At 34.1% G+C, this 20,953-nt stretch overlaps 1 non-coding gene across 1 annotated transcript; it reads left to right on the top strand.

Moving 5' to 3' along the window:
* The first annotated feature begins 693 nt into the window (after nucleotides 1-693).
* Nucleotides 694-799, top strand: LOC121205579 (small nucleolar RNA R71). The gene has a single exon (XR_005900655.1). It is a non-coding gene; the product is annotated as a small nucleolar RNA R71 (small nucleolar RNA).
* Nucleotides 800-20,953: the final 20,154 nt, after the last annotated feature.

Genomic DNA, 20,953 nt, shown 5'->3' with positions numbered 1-20,953 from the left:
AGGCTACCTTGTGGTCATTCAGAGATTAGTTTGGACAACTGGCCTATCTGAGTTCCGAGTCCTTGGATCGATGCTTGTTGATTCTCAAGTGCTGTCTCGGTATTTTGGAAACGGGTTTCTGACACCGAGATGAATTTAGAAAGCATCTCTTCAAGATTTGGTTTCTTCTCTTGTTGATAAGGTGGCTGTTGAAAACCCTGAGGATTTTGTGGCTTTTCATTCCCTTGACCACCCCAGGAGAAATTTGGGTGGTTCCTTCAACCTGCATTATAGGTATTACTGTATGGGTTATTTTGAGATCTAAAGTTATTATTACCAATATAGTTGACTTGTTCTTCTTCAGTTGTAGGATTGAAGGATTGGTATTCTGTTTGCACACCTCCTCCGCTTGAGTCACACCTCATTACTGGATGTACCTGCGTAGAACCAAGAAAACTATCAATCTTTTTATTGAGAAGTTCTACCTGATTTGACAGCATAGTAACTGAGTCAATGTTATAAACGCCGGCTGTTTTCGTTGGTTTTGTCCTCATAACTTTCCACTGATAGTTATTCAGTGACATCTCCTCTATAAATTCATAGGCACCTTCCGGTGTTTTATTGTTGATGGTTACGCCAGCGACTGCGTCAATCATTTGTCTTGTCGAGGGATTCACACCATTGTAGAACATTTGAACTTGCAGCCAAAGTAGTAACCCATGGTGAGGGCACCTTCTCAGTAAGTCTTTGTATCTCTCCCATGCATCGTAAAGTGTTTCTAAATATATCTGCACAAAAGAAGAGATTTCATTATGTAATTTAGCCGTTTTAGCTGGCAGAAAATATTTTAGTAAAAATTTCCCGGTCATTTGTTCCCAAGTAGTGATAGACCCTCGTGGTAACGAGTTCAACCACTGTTTAGCTTTGTTTCTCAGTGAAAAGGGAAATAACCGAAGATGAATGGCATCATCAGAAACACCATTGATTTTGAATGTATCACAAAATTCAAGAAAATTCACCAAGTGCGTGTTGGGATCCTCATCCTGCAAACCATCAAACTGAACAAACCGCTGTATCATCTGAATTGTGTTAGGTTTTAGTTCAAAATTATTCGTAGCAATAGCAGGTCTAACTATACTAGACTCAGCTCCTGTTCAAGAAGGTTTAGCATAGTCATACATAGAACGTGGAGCAGGATTTTGATTAGCTGCAATTGTAGGAGGCAGCTGATCGCCTGGATTTTTGGTCATCTCTTTGGTTGGGGTTTGAGTATCGTCTTCTTGCTCGTTCTCCGTGTATCATAAACTACGCCTTATTTCTCTTTGATTTTTGCAAATTGTACCATCGATTTCTTCGTCAAAAAGTAATGGTCTTGATGGGTTTCTTCTAGTCATAAACTATAAAAACCTGCCAAGAGAGAGAAAAAGTAAATTAATAAATAATACAATAAAATAAAATTGCAAGAAAAATAAATGCCTAAAGTAATAAAAATTTAGTGTTCCTAATATTTCAGTTCCCCGGCAACGGCACCAAAAACTTGATCGCGTGATTCCTAACAAGTAATAAATATTTATAATGAAGATCAAACCTAGACTAACTATTATCACAACGAAAAGACAAGCGCACTTATTGAACAATAGTATAGTAATGGGAAGACCGGGATATCGTACCCAAGGGAACCAAAAGTACTAGTAATAACTATCTTTTTATTATCTAACCTAGAAATAAAAGGGTTTGTTTATTAAACTAATTATCTAAACTAATTAACTAATTTAATTAAAGCAAAGAGAAAATTTGAAAAAGACTTGAAGAAAAGCAATTGATAAAGACGACACCCAAGGAGGAATCCACCTAGATTTCACTTGTTATCTGACTCTGAACCGGACGATTTATTCACTTGACTTGTTCTGTAGAGATCCTTAAGTTAAGTTATTATCCTTATTCAAGACTAATAACATCTAATCCCTAGATGGAATAACCGTGAATTTTCTCTAATTAACACTCTAGGGTTGCATTAACTCGATCTATGGATCCCCTTATTAGGTTTCACCCTAATTTGGTAAAATCTCATAACCCTATTTCTAGGCATTCAATCAACTCTGCTTAATTATGCCAAATCTACTCTTAGGCAGGGTATATTCCTCCTCTGCATAAGCACATCAAATCATGAATTAATACCCGAAATATTAACTCAAGCATTAAGAACACATAATTAAGAACAAATCAAGTATTTATCATACAGTTCAGATAATAATAACAAGATTCATCATAGGTTTTATCCCCCTTAGGTATCTAAGGGGTTTAGTTCATAATATAATAAGAGTACATCTCAAAAGTATGAAAATAACAAAACATAAAGAAAACTCTAAAACCCCTGAAGGAATTCTGAGAGAGATCTCCAGCCTTGGAGTAGCTCTAGCTTTTGAGATGGATCGTTTGGCTTCCTTCAAGCAATTCCCAGTGTGTGGTTCTGTATTCCAGAAAAGTTCTAGAAAGAGCGACCTCCTTCTGGGTCACACTTAGGGTGTTTATATAGGCTTTGGATTGGCTTTCTTCCTCCATAAATACCCTTTTCCGTGTAAAATACAACTCTTTGAAAAAGGGACACGCCCGTGTGCCACGGCCGTGTGACGTGATTACCAGGCTGTGTTCGATCCGTTAAATTGTACACGGCCGTGTGGGCTCAATGGCCAAGCCGTGTGAATCATGAAAACCTTGGTCGACACCCCCGAAGGCCACGGGCATATGAGATGGTCGTGTGGCAAGGCTTAGGCCGTGTCATCTTCTCAATTTGGTCCATTTTGTTTCTTTTTAGCTCGTTTTTGGCTCCTTTTGACTCTTGGTGCTCTCCTAAGTACAAAACATGAAATAACCGGATTAAGAGCACCAAAATCCACAAATCTAGTAATAAACATCCATAACTATGCTAAGTATTTGGGGTATAGATATGTATAATTTGACGTTTATCAATGCCATACTCAAAATGATAAGGCTAGCTATACCCAAATGTTCGATTGATAGTGTGATCGAGTTTTAAATGTTCTCCGATCCCCGAGTTAGCTTGGCGAAACTATAAGAAAGGAAAAGGAAAGGGGGTAAGCATAAAGCTTAGTAAGTTCACATGCAAATAAAATGCAACTTAACAAACATAAATCATGCATTTAACACAACGAACATAGCCTTGAGTTTTATCAAATCTCTTGAACTTATTTCTCATATATATATACATGTTCTTACCACAAGTTCATCATATTTCATGCCATTGACATGAGTTCGATGTACATACCTGTCCCACTTGCACATAATAACTTACTTTCTTGTCTTAATGCAGCCATTAAGATTGCTCATTGAACTTCTCTTGAATTACCTGCTGAACACTCGGAATACTATCGGACACATCAGAAACTTGCACCTAAATGCCTCGTATGGAGCCAATGCTACTCCATATCTTAGATCACATGTTGCTCACTTACGAGCTACTGACGGGACTGCTCATACAGGCTGTCAGGTATCTGTAACACATGTCAGACTACCTCGCCATTAATAGCATATACGAGACCAATACCCGGATGCCAAAACATGTGTCATACATATCACAAACTCAGACCACAACTCAATGAGTTCGGATGTCACATATATCATAAACTCAAACACAACTCAATGAGTTCAAATTACATAATTCCTAGTGACATGTCACTTGTATCCTAAATATTCCTAAAGTTCAAACGGGTTTCTTCGATACCATATTTCTATAGAACTTCCTTGTAACATCGATTTCAATGCTCATAGCACCAAATTACATATTGATGAAGAAATCAAAGCATAATTCATGATACAATTTAGGCAATAAACACATGATACAACATCACATTAAATATGTATGTACTTACCATACATGCAATATTAAAGCATTTAAAGTATGGTATATGTTGCATTATTTGCAAATGAACTTACCTCGGTACAAAAATGATAGAAACGAGCCTAATCCTCGTAAACCTTATTTTTCCTCTGATCAAGACTTGAATCACGTTTTTCTTGATCTATAATGCCAAATTTAACTTTCTCAATACACACATTACTCATATAGACTCATAACATATACTTTGGTAAAATTAGCTTTTTACCCCTAACTTTTCACTTATTTACACTTTAGTCCCTAGGCTCATAAAATGAAATGCATGCAATTTCTTGGTTATCCAAGTCTAGCCAATTCATATTCTATCTCATATCATCACATATTTTTCTTTATTTCACCTTTCTACTACTCATTTTTACATATTTTACAAATAAGTCCTTTTTAGGTGTTTTCACTAAAAATCACTTAGCAAAAGATGTTTATCACACATCAAACATCAAAATACAACCATGTTACACATAATTCAAATTTCATGGATGAACTGTAGCTCAAAATAATGGTAGGAGTTCAAGGACTTTAAAAATGCAAAGAACATAAAAAACGGGGCTAGGGAGCACTTATAATCAATCTTGAAAAGTTGAAAACCCTAGCTATGAACCCTTGTAAAACTCGGATATGGCTTGAAGATGGACAAGATTTTCAGTTCATTTTCCCTTTTTATCCTTTTATTTACCAAATGACAAAAATGCCCTTAAGGCCTTTTTTTTTCAAAATTTTCTTATTCATGCCCATTTTTGTCTAATTGCTATTTTAGGAGCTCTAATTAATAATCCAATGAAATTTCATGCTTAAAGCTTCTAGAACACAAGTTTTGCAACTTATTCAATTTAGTCCCTAAAGTCAAATTGGACATCTTAGGCATAGAATTTATTCATGAAAATTTCACACAAGCATGCAATCATATCATGGACCATCAAATAATCATAAAATAATCATTTTTTATTTCGGATTTGTAGGTCTCAAAGATTTTTAGGTCTCGAAACTACTGTTTCGATTAGACCCTAATTCGGGATGTTACAGTTTGGTCTTTCATGACAAGTATCTCGATCATTGGAAATTTCATTTCCTTTAATGACAAACATCAGTGATGAAGAATCAATTCACGAATAGGAATAATGACCTTGTTTTGAGTTATAAGACATACCTAAAAATTAAAACTTAAATCATTATTAATGGATAACTACAAATCTAATAAACAAGCTATATACAAGGAATAATACACATAGGCTAAACAAGCAATCTCATAAAGCTAAATTTGAATATAATAATAGAAAAATAATAGTTACAAAATTATAATTCCAACTTGAAAGGTCTCAATATTAATTTATACTATAGTAAATTGACTAAACAAGATAAAAGATAATGGTGTACCACAAATAAAGTTCTAAAAATGTCTCCCCAGAACTCTTTGCGACCTCCCCGAACATAAATTTTTTAGAGACTGTTAGAAATAGTCGAATCTTAGGAGGATATGCATATTGCTAACATATGAAACTAAAAAGGAAAAGAAAACTATTTTGCATACTGTTCGGAAATAAAAATCAAGTATTTGTGATGATTGATGAAGTTGAACGATGAAATCTATAAGAGATGCAACAAATTCTAGAGTTGAAGATGAAATTAAGTTGAATCAATCTTGACTTCTCACTTTCTTATCTTTGGCTGAGAGAGAAAGTAAAGTAAAAAGGAAAAAGATTCATACAAAATTAAAAAAAAAAATCAAAATGCACCGTGCCAAAAAATATAGGAAAAAGAAAGAGTACTTTAATTTTAATTTTTAGTCATAAAGAAAGAAAGTGCATGACAGCTAAGGCTTTTTTTAAATTATATTTTTAGTTTTTCTTTCATTACTTTTAAGTTTTATATTATTGTTTATTTCAATAGAATAAAACATTTAGAGCACACTACCCATAACTTGTTTTGTCAAATTATCAATAGTGATTGCAAATATAATATATATTTCCTAGATTAATGAGTTGAAATTTAAATATAGAAATAGAGAGAGATATTATTTTAATATTTTTATAATAAAATATCATTAATAAATAATTCATGAAATAGCTCATAAATGAGCTTACTCATGAACATAAACGAATCAAACACACCTCTGTTCGTGTTTAGTCATTTATTAAACGAATATAAAAATTTTGTTCATACTTGTTTATATAGCTTAATAAACAAACATAAATGAACATTATACGAATGGTTCATGAACAGTTCATCGAACGTTTTGTTCATCTACACCTCTACACAATGATTATGCATAAAGAAGGAAGTTCGCCGATTGAACCTTCCTTTAGTGCAAACTCTCAAAGTATCAACAAAGTGAATGGTTGCTAGTCGCTTGAACCATCACTCTAAAAGTCAATATCGAAAAAATTTCACACATAACTGTAAAGTATTAGACTAAGAGTTTATTTCTTTTAACACCGTTATCGCCTTGTGCTCATCCCATTTCATGAACATGTACGAGAGAAAACCATAAAGAAATCTCGTTGAAGCAGCATCACTTCATGTCCATATAGGTGGATTTCATGAAAATTAATGTCCATTCATTAAGAGTAAAACTCATCGTCGTAAAACATAAATACTAAATTCTAGTTCTTAGTGCATGTTGTCATTCAATAATTTATTATTACCCTTTGAACCTCGAAACTAACTTTTAGCTAAAACAATGGAGGGTTTCCATTATCAATGACGCGATTAGAATTATTATAATCCCATTTTAGTGGTCGTACTCTTACCAAATCTCTTGGCAAACCTTTTGTCAATGGATCTGCTAAAATGTCAATTGACTAAACATATGTAATAGTTATCACACCGTCCCTAATCAATTGTCTCACATACTCATGTCTCAAAAGTATATGTCTAGACTTTCCATTGTACACCTTATTGTACGCTAGAGACATGGTGGATTCACTATCACAAGATATGGAAATGGTGAACCTACATTGTGGCCACAACTTTATATCTAGCAAGAGATCTCTTAGTCATTTTTCTTCCTTGTCAGTAGCCACCAAGGCTATAAATTTAGCCTCCATAGTTGAATGCGAGATGAAAGTTTATTTCTTGGAAGCCCAACTAGTGGCTCCACTTCTGATCATAAAAATCCATCTCGATGTTGACTTATTGTGACTTAAACTTGTAATCCAACTTGCATCCAAGTAACTTTCTAGTACCGCGGGATAATCACTATAGAATAATCCCAATTTTTTTTCTTATGATAACCAAAAATCCTACAAATTTCTTTCTAATGATCTGTACTAGGACAATTTGTAAATCTCATCAATTTGCACACAACAAATGTGATATCGTGTCTAGTGCAATGCATTGTATACAATAAACTTCCAATTGCATTGACGTACACAAGTTGCACTATAACCCTACCATTATTCTCATTTAACTTGAAGTTCGAATCGTATAGAGTGTTTGAGTCCTTGATATTCAAGTGTTTGAAGTTTTCCAGTACTCTCTCGATATAATGAGATTGGCTCAGTGCAAAGCCCCTTTCATGCTTTTGCACCGTTATACTTAGTATTTTATCTACCTCGTTGAAATCCTCCATCTTAAAATTTGAAGCTAGATACTCTTTGGTCTCGCGAATATCTTCCATGTTCGTCCCAAAAATCAACAAATCGTCTACATAGAGACAAATAATTGCACTGTACCTACGGTGAATTTAGTGTTAATACAATTATCTCCACCATTATTTAAAAATCATATGAAAAGATAACTGAGTCAAATTTCTCATGCCACTGTTTAGGTGCTTATTTTAAACCATATAATGACTTTAACAACTTACACACCTTATGTTCATTCCTAGGAAACACAAAGCCTTTTGGTTTCTCCATGTAGACTTCTTTTTTGAGATCACCATTCAAAAAAGTCATTTTAACATTCATTTGATGTACATGTAATTTATGGATAGATACAAGTGCCATAAGAATTCAAATGGAAGTCATCACTGTAACACTCCTAACCCGTATCCTCGTCAGAATAGGGTCATAAGACATTACAGAATGATAACACAATTCCGAACAGTTATATATATATACATGAATAAATTCCGAAGATCGGTCAAATTTATTTCATAAACTAACACAACTCTTAAATTTTGAAAACATTTCACATCTCATGTTTATGCAGTTATATCACTTATAAGCAATAAAATATAATATATCATCGAAAATATTTAGCTTATGCCTATATAATAAGGATAAAATATAAACTCTAATGAACATCTAATTAATATAATGCATAAGTATATATATATTGGCTATTAAATTAATACTTTAAAAAAATCAAATATCGGTATATTATACAAATTACTATCTTTATAAATATATACAAGTAACTAACAAAATTATTACATAGTATCTATTCGAAGAACAACCACATGAGTCACATTTTTTTATATTTTTTTAATAGTCCAATATTTATACATGCTATAATCATATAATGGCTCATTCATAAAACTAATCTCTATGACTTTATTGAATGTTACGTCATGGTGATCGAATATAATTACAACAAAGTACCTGTTTATAATATCTATCAATCAATATAAATTATACTCGATTTAACATTCATCTCAACTCTATCATTTATCTTGCAAGTATTTAATTTAAATAATATATATCAAACCATCTCAATTATCATGCCTATTTTCTCCATCACTAAAGGAAATTAATTTATGCATTTCCACTACCGTACAACCAGGACATGTAGACCAACGTTCATTCAATTACAAAATATATACTATATCCAAATCAACTAATATGTCAATGAACAGGAACATGTCTTGTACCTTGATTGATATGTCACAAACCTGGATGTATGCATAAGCAATACACGAAGCACCAACAAATTCCCAAACACACATCACATGATGGAACTGGTCAAATACTTTATTCGCCAGCATTATACTCATATATAACCTTAGTCAAACTAAGCACAAATATTTTTAGTAGTCATTATCCACTTCAAGCATATATGTTATTTACCACAACTACCATGTAAATACAGACCGTAGCATTATAACTAAGGTATACTTAAATATTAAGAAAAATATATAAATGCAAACATTAAATTAAGCCATTTTCGCATGACTTTTATACAACCATATTTCCAAAATAACCAACTACAAAACCAGCCTATACATGCCATAATTCGAGTTTAGCTTATTAGGTACCAAAGTAGTAGATAGTATGATGAACTTGACTGACAGTCCCCGAGCTCGTAGCTTGAATTCAAAATCTATAAAATGAAAACACATATAAGACATAAAGTAAGCTATTGAAGCTTAGTAAATTATAAGCAAATAAATAACTCATTAATATTGTCCATTTTTTTTTCTAACTAACATTTAACATTATCATTACCATACTTGATCTTGAATTACATTTTCATATTTAAAACACTTTTATCAACAATTTCCTATTTAAGCTGAATATTCACAAGGCTATTTAACATATTTTTTTATCCACTTCCAAACAATTAATCTTAATAAACTATGCATCCAATTACCCACATATTTAAACGTAAGAATCAAAAAATAACATCACTTATAAGAATCAGATATAAAGCCGAATATACTAAATCATAAGTGCACATACCTAAGAAACATTTCTATAGTACACGATTTATACATTCACAAGTCAAATACATATACCACATACTCATATATTCTTTATTTGCACTGCACAATATTTACAACAAATATTCTTAATATTTACTTACCTTATCTCATGTAAATATCAAATCTTAATATTTACTTACCTTATCTCATGTAAATATCAAATAAATTCTTACCTGAGATTTAACTTGTTTTACATATCCGATCACAATTTACCTTTGCCTGATGAACCATTTAGAATTGGAGAGGACACTCGGATAATTACACAAGTCGTACACTGCCAACGTTCCAGACGTGGTCTTACATGTAGCCACATACGATGCCACTGTCCCAAACAGGGTCTTACTCGTAAACACGTATCGGAACCACATATCGATGCCATGGTCTTACTCGCACACATATATCGGAATCCTTTGTCATGACATATGTATCCTAACTATTCTTAAGGTTCATACGGGCTTTTGGACTTCGTATCTCGGTCGAATTGAACTAAAAAGTGTGGTAGCCACATTTATACATATTCGGCCATAGCACAATTAAATTCTAACATTCCATAACAGCATATAATTATAACATTAATTTACTAATAAACACGTCTATTTGCTTATAAACTTACCTCGGATGATACAAAACGGAATCGGGCGGTTAGTCGACAACTTTCGTTTTTCCCCGATCCAAATCCAATTTCTTTAGTTCTTGATCTAAAAATATTCAAATTAAGCTCATTCAAACATATTTTCATTCAATTTAGTCCAAAAACACATAAATAGGCAAATTACCATTTTACCCCTAACATTTATAATTTTTACAATTAGTCCCTATTGCACAAAACACAAAATACACAAAATTTCCAATTACCCATGTTTAGCCGAATCTTACCCATTACCATACGAGTCCATATATTTCATTAATTTCACATTTCAGTCCCTCAAATTATTATTTTTGCAATTAAGTCCTAATTACTCAAAATTATTAAAAATTCCAATACAAAATATGTTAAGCTAAAACATATCTTTCATTTCATATATTTCATTAATTTCAAATTTTAGACCCTTAAATTATTATTTTTGCAATTAAGTCCTTATTACTCAAAATTATCAAAAATTCCAATACAAAATATGTTAAGCTAAAACATATCTTTCATTTTTCATCATCAAACCACAAAAATCACAAGCTATCAACAATGGCGCAACTCAAAATATTCATCAAAATAAAAAAATGTAAGCATGGGTTTTGTAGTACTCGAAACGATCTCAAAAACGTAAAAATTATCAATAACCGAGCTGAACACTTACCTTAATCTAGCTTGAACAAGGCCGAACCCTACTTTGTTTTCTTTCTTTTTTCTTTTTTTTAGTTTCGGTGCAAGGATGAAGAAATAACATGGATATGGCTTTTTATTTTATAATGTAATAACATACATTAACTTATTATTATGTTACCTTTTTTTCTTTCTTTTTAACTTTAGTTAGTATATTATAAAATCATCCACTATCGTCCAACATCATATATATAATGGGATAATTTTACCATAAATACCCCCACTTAGAAAGCCATTAACAAATAATCCCTTTACAAAATAAACTACCCACTTTTCAATTTACGCGATTAAGTCATTTTATTTAATCGAACACCTAAACGACAAAATTAAATCACGAAAATTTCACAGATATAAATTCACACAAAATAAACATAGAAAATAATTTTTAAATATTTTTATGACACAGATTCGTGGTCCCAAAACCACCGTTTCGATTAGGGTCTAAATCGGGCTGTTACAACTCTCCCCCTTAGGGATTTTCATCCCTGAAAATCTTACCAGTGAATAGGTTTGGATAACGTTCTTTCATTGTATCTTCTGGCTCCCATGTTGCTTCCTCAACTCATGCTTATGCCATAATACTTTAACTAACGAGATCGAGATCTTTTTATTCCGTAACTTTTTAGTCTCACGAGTCAAAATACGAATCGGTTCTTCTTCGTAGGTCATATCAGGCTGAATTTCAATCTCAGACGGACTGATCACATGAGAAGGATCAGATCGATACCTCCGAAGCATTGAAACGTGGAATAGAGTGTGGATCTTTTCTAACTTAGGTGGCAACGTTAATCTGTAAGCAACTAGTCCAATACCCTCTATTACCTCATACGACCCAATAAATCTCGGACTCAATTTGCCTTTACGACCGGATCTGAGTATTTTCTTCCACGGTGAAACTTTCAAGAAAACTTTATCTCCAATTTGAAACTCTATATCTTTACGTTTCAAGTCCGCGTAATATTTCTAACGATCTGACACTGCTTTCAAACTTTCACGGAGCACTTTCACTTTCTGTTCAGTTTCTCTAATCAAGTCAACCCCGTATATCTTATTTTCACTGAGCTTAGTCCAGTACAATGGCGTACGACATTTTCGACCATACAAAGCTTCATAAGGTTCCATTTTGATACTCGATTGATAGCTCTTATTGTACGCAAATTCAATCAGAGGCAAGTATCATTCCCATGTACTTTCGAACTCGAGAATGTAACATCTCAACATATCCTCAAGTATCTGTATGATTCGTTCAGATTGGCCATCTGTTTGCGGATGGAAAGCAGTACTGAAATGTAATTTTGTACCTAGTGCATCTTGCAATTTCTTCCAAAACCGCGATGTAAATCTCGAATCTCTATCCGAAACAATAGATATAGGCACACCATGTAGTCTCACAATCTAAGAAACATACAATTCAGCCAGCTTATCAAGTGAGTAGTCTGTACGTATCGGGACAAAATGAGCTGATTTGGTCAATCTATCAACAACAACCCAGATTGTATCTTTCTTGCTCGGTGTCAACGGTAAACCAGATACAAAATCCATCGTAACTCTATCCCATTTCCACTCAGGTATCATGATCGGCTGAAGTAACCCTGAAGGTACCTGATGCTCGGCTTTAACTTGTTGACAGACTAAACATCTTGCAACAAAGTCAGAGATGTCTCGTTTCATGCTAGGCCACCAATAGAGTTGTTTCAGATTATTATACATCTTTGTACTACCTGGGTGAACAGATAACTAACTGCTGTGAGCTTCATTCAAAATCACCTGAATCAGTTCTGAATTCCTAGGGATGCATATTCGGTCTCTAAACCTCAAATAGTCATCAGCATCAACTCTGAACTCTAAATCAGCATCCATCACCCACTGAGCTCGCTTCGCAACCAATTCATTTTCAACTTTCTGGGTATTACATATTTTTTGAACAAACAACGGTCTAGCTTTCAATTCAGCCACTATCGAAGCATCATCAGACATAGCAAATGCGTATTCATTGTACGCAAAGCAAACAGTGATTTTCGGCTTAAAGCATCAGCAACAACGTTAGCCTTTCCCGGGTGATAGTCAATCACAAGCTCATAGTCTTTTAGCAGTTCTAACAATCACAAGCTTATAGTCTTTTAGCAGTTCTAACCATCGGCGTTGTCTCAAATTCAGATCTTTTTGAGTCATCAAGTATTTCAGACTTTTATTATCAGAATAAACATGACATTTCTCACCAAACAGATAGTGATGCCAAATTTTCAACGCAAACACAATGGCTGCCAATTCCAAGTCGTGTGTCGGATAATTCTTTTCATGTGGCCTTAACTGTCTCGAGGCATAAGCTATCACTCTGCCTTCCTGCATCAGAACACAACCCAAACCATTTAACGATGCATCACTATAAATAACAAATTCTTTACCCAATTCCGGCTAAACTAGCATTGGAGCTTCTGTCAAAAGGGCTTTCAACTGATCGAAGCTTTTCTGGCACTTCTTTGACCACTCGAACTTAACATATTTTCGCAATAGCTTTGTCATCGGCGCTGCAATCATAGAGAAACCTTTCACGAATCGTCTATAATAACCAGTAAGTCCCAAAAAGCTTCAGACTTCAGAAACATTCTTCGGAGGTTTCCAATCCAGTATAGCTGAAATTTTGCTCGGATCAACCCGAATACCCGATGTTGATACTACATGACCCAGAAAACTGACTTCACTTAACCAGAACTCGCATTTACTGAATTTTGCATACAACTGCTTATCTTGCAAGGTCTGCAACACAAGTCTCAACTGCCTACAGGGGTTTTCACATGGCCTGACACATGCCCGTGTCTATGGCCCGTGTCCCTCACACGACCATGACACACCCGTGTCTTAGCCCGTGTCTAAAAACCTTGACATTCTGTTTCTGACGTCAGCAACCAATTTAGGGCACACAGCCAAGGCACACGTCCGTGGCCATAGGCCGTGTCCTCCACACAGCTGAGACACATGGCCGTGTCCCTGCCCGTGTGTTTACTACCACGCATACTTGTAATACCCTTTACCCGTATCCGAAGCCAGGACAGGGTTCGAGGTGTTATCAAACTTAAACATTCACAAACATGCAAAACCGGGCCAAAACTTTTTCGTCCAAATTAAAACTTTTCAAAAACATGTATAGCGTCCCTTATATGGGCCTTCGAGGCCTAAAACATACATTGGGGTGGTTCGGGACTAAACCGAGAACTTTCGATAAACTTTGGATAACTTAGCAAATATCTTGCTTTGGAGAGTCACACGCCCGTGTGTGTTAAACTGTGTGGTCACATACGTCCGTGTGGCTTGGGACACACCCATGTCCTCAACCCATCTAACTCTCTATTGGTGACATTAGCAAAACAATTTGAACTACACGACCAGGCCACACGCCTATGTGCTAGGTTGTTTCCTCCACACGGTTGAGACACCTGGCCGTGTCTCTACCCGTGTGGCTAACGTTTAGGCTATTTTCCAAGCCTTTATGTTTCCCATAAACCCTTACAACCTTATACACATCAAACTCACAACTCATGCCATCATTTTAGTGATTAAACACCCTTTACAAGACACATTCAACATTAGCTCGTCATTATACATATGTTCCACCTACTCATGAAAAACTAGTCTAGCCACATTATTACACATTCATTTGACCTGGTCATCTTATTAATTACTTATACCATTAAACTATGGTTACTAATTTATACATCAAACATAAATGGTTTCAAGGCACTATCATCTTATTACCATATAACACGTTTAATTTATGGTCATGACCACCTCGATTGGTCATAAAACATCTATTCAACACACATGACATATTACCAACCATGCATGGCAAATAAGCATATTCATATCATCACATCATATGCATTAAAACGTAACATGATTAGCTAAACTTACAAACCATAATCAATATGAGCCACCTCTCATGGCCATATACAATAGCTCGCTATAGGCCAATAAATTTAGCCAAATCATAATAACACATGTCATAAAACTAGGTCACTATACATGCCACTCACTTGATGTTGCTAACATATGTATCAATACTCCAAAGGTATTGGCTTGATAGTGTGATGCTGCCTCTGACGATCTCTAACACCGAGCCAACCTGACAACACTAAAAGAAATGGAAAGGAGGGAGTAAGCTTTACGCTTAGTAAGCTCGCATGAAAAATAATAAACAATTTATTAACATGCTATTTTCAATTCCTCTCTATTTATTCAAAGTCCAGTTAAGGTATTTTCTCAAGTCATGGTAACTAAATTATTTATATCTAGAGCTATGGGACTCCAAATTAAGAACTGCTAATTTTCCCAAAAACTATACTCACATATCTTCTTACCATAAAATTTTTATAATTTTTGGTCTAGCCAATAAGCACAGTTTATTCTTTAAATTTACCCCTATTTTGCTATCTGAAAATTCCTACTACTCTTCACTACAAATTAATTATCTCATAGTACGAGACTCAGATGATGCTTCTGTCTATTTCCCTTGAAAATAGACTCATTAAGTATTTTAAACATATAATTCATAACCCATTATTATTTTTGCACAATTTCTAGTGATTTTCCCAATTCAAAATAGAGGATTCCAAACTAATTCTGAATTTGTCTCACAAGAATTCAAATATCTTATAATATAATTTTTTTTTGCTTACACCGTTTCCTTTATATGAAAATAGACTCAATAAGATTTTATTTAATATCTTATTCAACTTCTAATTTGATTTTCACCATTTTTGGTGATTTTTCAAAGTCATACAACTGCTGCTATCCAAAACTGTTTTATTACTAAATTTCACTCTTTCATGTTTTCTTTGTAGTAACTTTCATTGAAACACTTACTCCTTATCAATCTTACTAAAGTTCGATCACATATCGAGCACATTGCTCATAAGTTTACACACATGAACCTTCACTTGTTCATCACATAGTCATGTTCATATGTATTTTCACTTAGTAAATTTCCCGTTTAACTCATCGGAATAATAACAGATACCCGGTTGCCTGTATATATTACCACCATTGCAATCTAAGCTCTCTAGTACACATAGTAGCCTGCACTTAATACTACACATATGGCCTAACAATCTGGTACACGTTGTAGCCTGCACTTAGTACTACACATGTGACCTAACCAACGGATACACGTAGTAGCCTTCACTTAGTACTACACACTTGACCTAAAATCGTCTAAAACACATAGTAGCCTGTACATAGTACTACAAATGTGTTCTCACAACGGATCATTCGTATCTTTTCTATACCGAAGGCCCAATAGGGAAATTCTTCACTTTTCAACATTTTAATAAATCATTCTTAGTCAATTTTGATTCGTAATTTACATCAAATGATCATTCTATAGGCAGCTACATCTCATATAATAACAAAAGATAATAACATGAAAAAAAAAAGAATCGTTATATTATTACAGACAAACTTTCCTTCCTTTTCACTCTTTCACAAGTTATCCAACTTAATAAAACATCAAGTTATATCAAATTCTCAATATATTCAGCTATTATATAGCAAGTATTCAATAATTGAACCATCCAACATTTAATGTACTACTAGTCATATATCATTATTCTTACAATTTTTATATACCATGAGTTCATTACTTTTCAATATATTAAATCATGCCATTCGTGCAATAATAATATAGAATTTTCAATTCAAACATAGCATTGCAATATTATTGACATGCGAACTTACCTCGAATGCGAGCACGGCTATATATTCCGATTTAGTCCATAATCTCATTCATTTCAATCTATGCCCGAATCTCATTTTCTTTGATTTATAATATCACATTTAGCTTACTAATTAGTCACATTATTCATATGGGTCCAAAATTCATATTTTTACAAATTTTCATTTTGACCCCTAAACTTTCACATATTTGCACTTTTTCCCCAAGGCTCGTAAGATGATTTTTATCCAATTTCCTTGCATTTTAAGCTTAGCTGAATCATTTTCATAACTATAGCACGCCCTAATTTCCACTAAATCACATTTTTATGACAAATTTTATAACTTTTGGAAAATGGTCCTTTTTGATAATTTCATCGAAAATCACTTAGTAAAAGTTGTTTATTACACAATGAGCATTCATTTTCTACCATTAGACATCAAAACACATGCATGTCATCCATGGGTAAATTTTTAAACACAAACCCTAGCTCAAAATATAGGTAGAAATGAGTAGATCTTGTTACGAAGATTTCAAAAACGTAAAAATCATTAAAAACAGGGCTAGAACGAACTTACAATCGAGCTTGGAAGCTTGAAAAACCCTAGCTATTTCTTCTCCATGCAAGTTTCCGCCATGGGGTAGAAGATGGACAAAAATTGGCTTTTAATTTTGTTTTTAATTCATTTTAATTATTAGATTACCAAAATGCCCCTAACTTAAAAATATTCTATTTCACCCATTTCATGTCCATTTTTGTTCAAAAATTATCTAATGGTCTAATTACAATTTAAGGGCCTCCAATTTAAAATTTCATAACAATTAGGTAGCTCTAACATGGAGAGCTTAACTTTTGAACTATTTACAATTTAGTCCTTTTGACCAAATTGAGTGCCCAAACGTCAAAATTTTCGAACGAAATTTTCACGAAATTATTCCATGAAATTGTAGACCATAAAAATGTAACTAAAACAAATTTTACTATGTCAGATTTGTGGTCCCGACACCGCTTCTCCGACTAGACCCTAATTCGGGATGTTACAACTCTCCCCCCTTTAAGGATTTTCGTCCCCGAAAATCTTACCAAAAGAGTGGTTCACATAAACTCCACTATCTCATAATCATTGCTGAATAACTTTTACTCAAGCTATGTTTAATACTTAGCTCTTTAATTTCTCATACTAAAGTCATGAACAATTCCGTGTTATACGACGCATCAATCGAATCTTAACTTCTATCAGAGAACTCATGTATACAAGGGTCGAACCCATACCGTCATAGAATATGTATATACACATCATACTTGAATCCTCTCAGATTCAAATGGCATAGCCAGCCCGATCATCATGGCCTTAAGTTTTCTATCATTTTATACAGCCCGACAGTTTACTAATTCGACCTCTGGTCATCATTAAAATTCATAGCCTCAATTAGCTTTTTCAATACTTCACGATATAAATCTCGAATCTCAATCCAATTAACAAAACTAGCATTTTAAGAAATTCAACAATCTCAAAGATACTTAATCCCATAAGTCTGATAAGCAGAAATTCAGTACTTACCGACATGATTTGCAGATTCATCAATTACTTAACAACAAGTCATATGACATCTTTCTCTTTCAAAGATAGGAATAATTCTGATATGAAATCTATAGTAATCTCATTCTAAAAGATCATACCATAACTATCTTATCATCCTTTAACAATTCAAGTCAGCTACACTATCTCAACTTAAGTCTTTCTATGACAGCAGATACTTTAAGCTATCACACTGCCCTTCTTGTCTTAAAACACATCACTGAAAAATGAGAAGTCTTTGCTCAATACAGACTAAACCAGTTTCAAGGCTTCGGTTGTGACAGCCCAAAATTGACCCTATTCAGGAAGTGGTTTCGGGACCGCTAAACCGAGTCACCGAAAGGTTTGAATGTGATGTTTATTGTCTAGAATATGTAATCATGAATGTGTGAAAATTTCAAGCTTCGATTTAGTCGATTGCATGTAAATTTAGTCAATAGGACTTATATGAGAAAATTTTAAAATGTGATAGGTCAATGCATGAGGACCTATTAGTGCATGTGGAAGAAAAAGGGGACTTGCATGTCAAAGTGCCCAATTCTTGATAAGTGGCCGGCCAAGCATGACTCCATTCCTCCAAGTTTATGTTGTTTATTATTTAATATTGGTAAGTAAATTAAAATAAATTAAAGAAAGGAATTAAAAAGGAAGAGATGAATAAAATAAGGAGGGAAGAGGGAGTGTTCATCTTTTTTTTCTTTGGCTATTGCCGTGAGTGAGGAGAAGGAAGAGAGATTTGGTTATTGGATTTTGGCTTGGAAGATGGCTAGAATGAGGTATGTATTGAATGATTCTTGAAAATCTATGCATGTTTGAGATGGTTAGTTCAAATTCTACTCATACTATAGATTAGACTTAGGATTTTGAGGTTGAAATTCGGCCAAGAAGCTTGAAACTCTTAGTAGATGTGTTAATGTCATTAAAATGGATAGTAATGTAGGATATGGTGAGTGGTTAATTGCTTTTAACTTGAAAGTTGAGGTTAAAGGGGTTAAGTGATTGCCGAATCTAATTTAGGGGTGGAGGATTGTGTTCATGTTATATTGGATAGGTAGAGGTTGTAATGAGGTTGAAATTTTTGAATTGTTAGCTTGGTAACTAATGAAGTAATCGGCCATATGGGGTAAAAATGGGATGTTCATTTTAGTTGTTGTTTCATTTTTGTGAGAAATGGGTCAAGTATTCATGAGAAGAAATTGTGTGATTAGATAAATTAAAGGTAATAGTATAGTTGATGAATATATATAGATATACATATTCGGCCATCACTTAGGAGCTTATGTGATGTTGAGTTAAGCTTTGCATATTCGGCTATATATATATATATACATATATATGTAAGCCCATTCGTGATACTACCTTAGGACTATGTATATATAACCGACAAAAGAATGGGAAAACTAGTAAGGGTGAAGGCCGAATGAGCTATAGGTGGTGTGGATGACTTTTATACATGTGGGTGTGTGTGTATGCCATTTAGTTGGTGACATTCGGCATTTCTTAATTAACATTAGAGATGAGTGAATGAAATCGGCATGTGTGTTTGTGGAAATGCCGAATGTGAATTTGGATAATATTGAGTAATGTATGTGCTTTAAAATGATGGAATGGAGTGGATGCTTTAAATGTGTTACGAACAATTATAAGTTAAATTAAGGGTTGCTAAGTTACCATTGTCATTGCCGAATATACAAACATACATATGCATGTGCAATTGAAGAATGAATGTTTAGCAAGATGGTTAAACTAGTTAAATTATTGATTTAGCTCAAGGAGTTAAAGGAGGTGAATCGAGCAAAGGCAAAGAAAAGGTTATCAAGTAGCCGAGTTGGAACCGTCTTACCCAACACGAGGTAAGTCATTAAGCATGTAGTTGGTATTATTTCAAATGGTCATAATGTTTATGTATTGATGCTGAATGGAATGAATAAATATACATATATATATGCATGTACGTATGTGATGATGAAATTGTTGAATGAAAAAGAAAAGAGGTAAGATGTACTGAGTTGTTGATCTCGGCACTAAACGTGCGGGTATAACCATTTATGACCATGAGATTTGGCGCTAAGTGCGCGGGATTAAATTGTACAGCACTAAGTGTGCGATTTGACTATGTTGCACTAAGTGTGCGAAATGAATATGATGCACTAAGTGTGCGAATTGACCATGCGGCACTAAGTGTGCGAGTTTGACTATGTAGCACTAAGTGTGCGATTTGATTACGTAGCACTAAGTGTGCGAGTTGATTATATAGCACTGAGTGTGCGGACTCAATATACATTCGTGAATCATTATGGACACTATGTGTGCGACACTATTGAGTCGATCGCGGACAGCGGATCGGGTAAGTGTCTTGAGTACATGGCTAATAGGTGCTATGCTTATACTTGGTGTTGAGCTCGGTAAGTTTGAACCTATGTGACAAATATACTTGAAGTCACGTACATAAAATTTATCGTAGGATGGGTGAAAGGCCGTTTAGTCGTTGATTGTAACGAAAATAAATTGATTTATGAAAATGCTTCAATGTCCTATTGATGAGTATATGGAATGTGAATGCATGAATTGATATGAAATTGAATCGATAGGTTGGAGGAACTATGGTATGGTTCGGTATGGATGGAGTAAATTGTCTCGTTCCATTTTGTTTCCTCTTGTGATAATGTTATTGATGGATGGTAGTGCATTGCTTATGACTTACTGAGTTATAAACTCACTCGGTGTTTCCTTGTCACCCATTATAGGTTGCTTGGACTCATCTATTTTTGCGGGGTCAAGCCGTCATCGAAGTCATCACACCGGATAGCAAGTT

This window comes from Gossypium hirsutum, chromosome A08 (genome assembly GCF_007990345.1).
Source record: "Gossypium hirsutum isolate 1008001.06 chromosome A08, Gossypium_hirsutum_v2.1, whole genome shotgun sequence".
NCBI classification, from domain to species: Eukaryota; Viridiplantae; Streptophyta; class Magnoliopsida; order Malvales; family Malvaceae; genus Gossypium; species Gossypium hirsutum.
The sequence above is the reverse complement of the archived record's forward strand: the minus strand, read 5'-3'. Positions and strand labels throughout refer to the sequence as shown.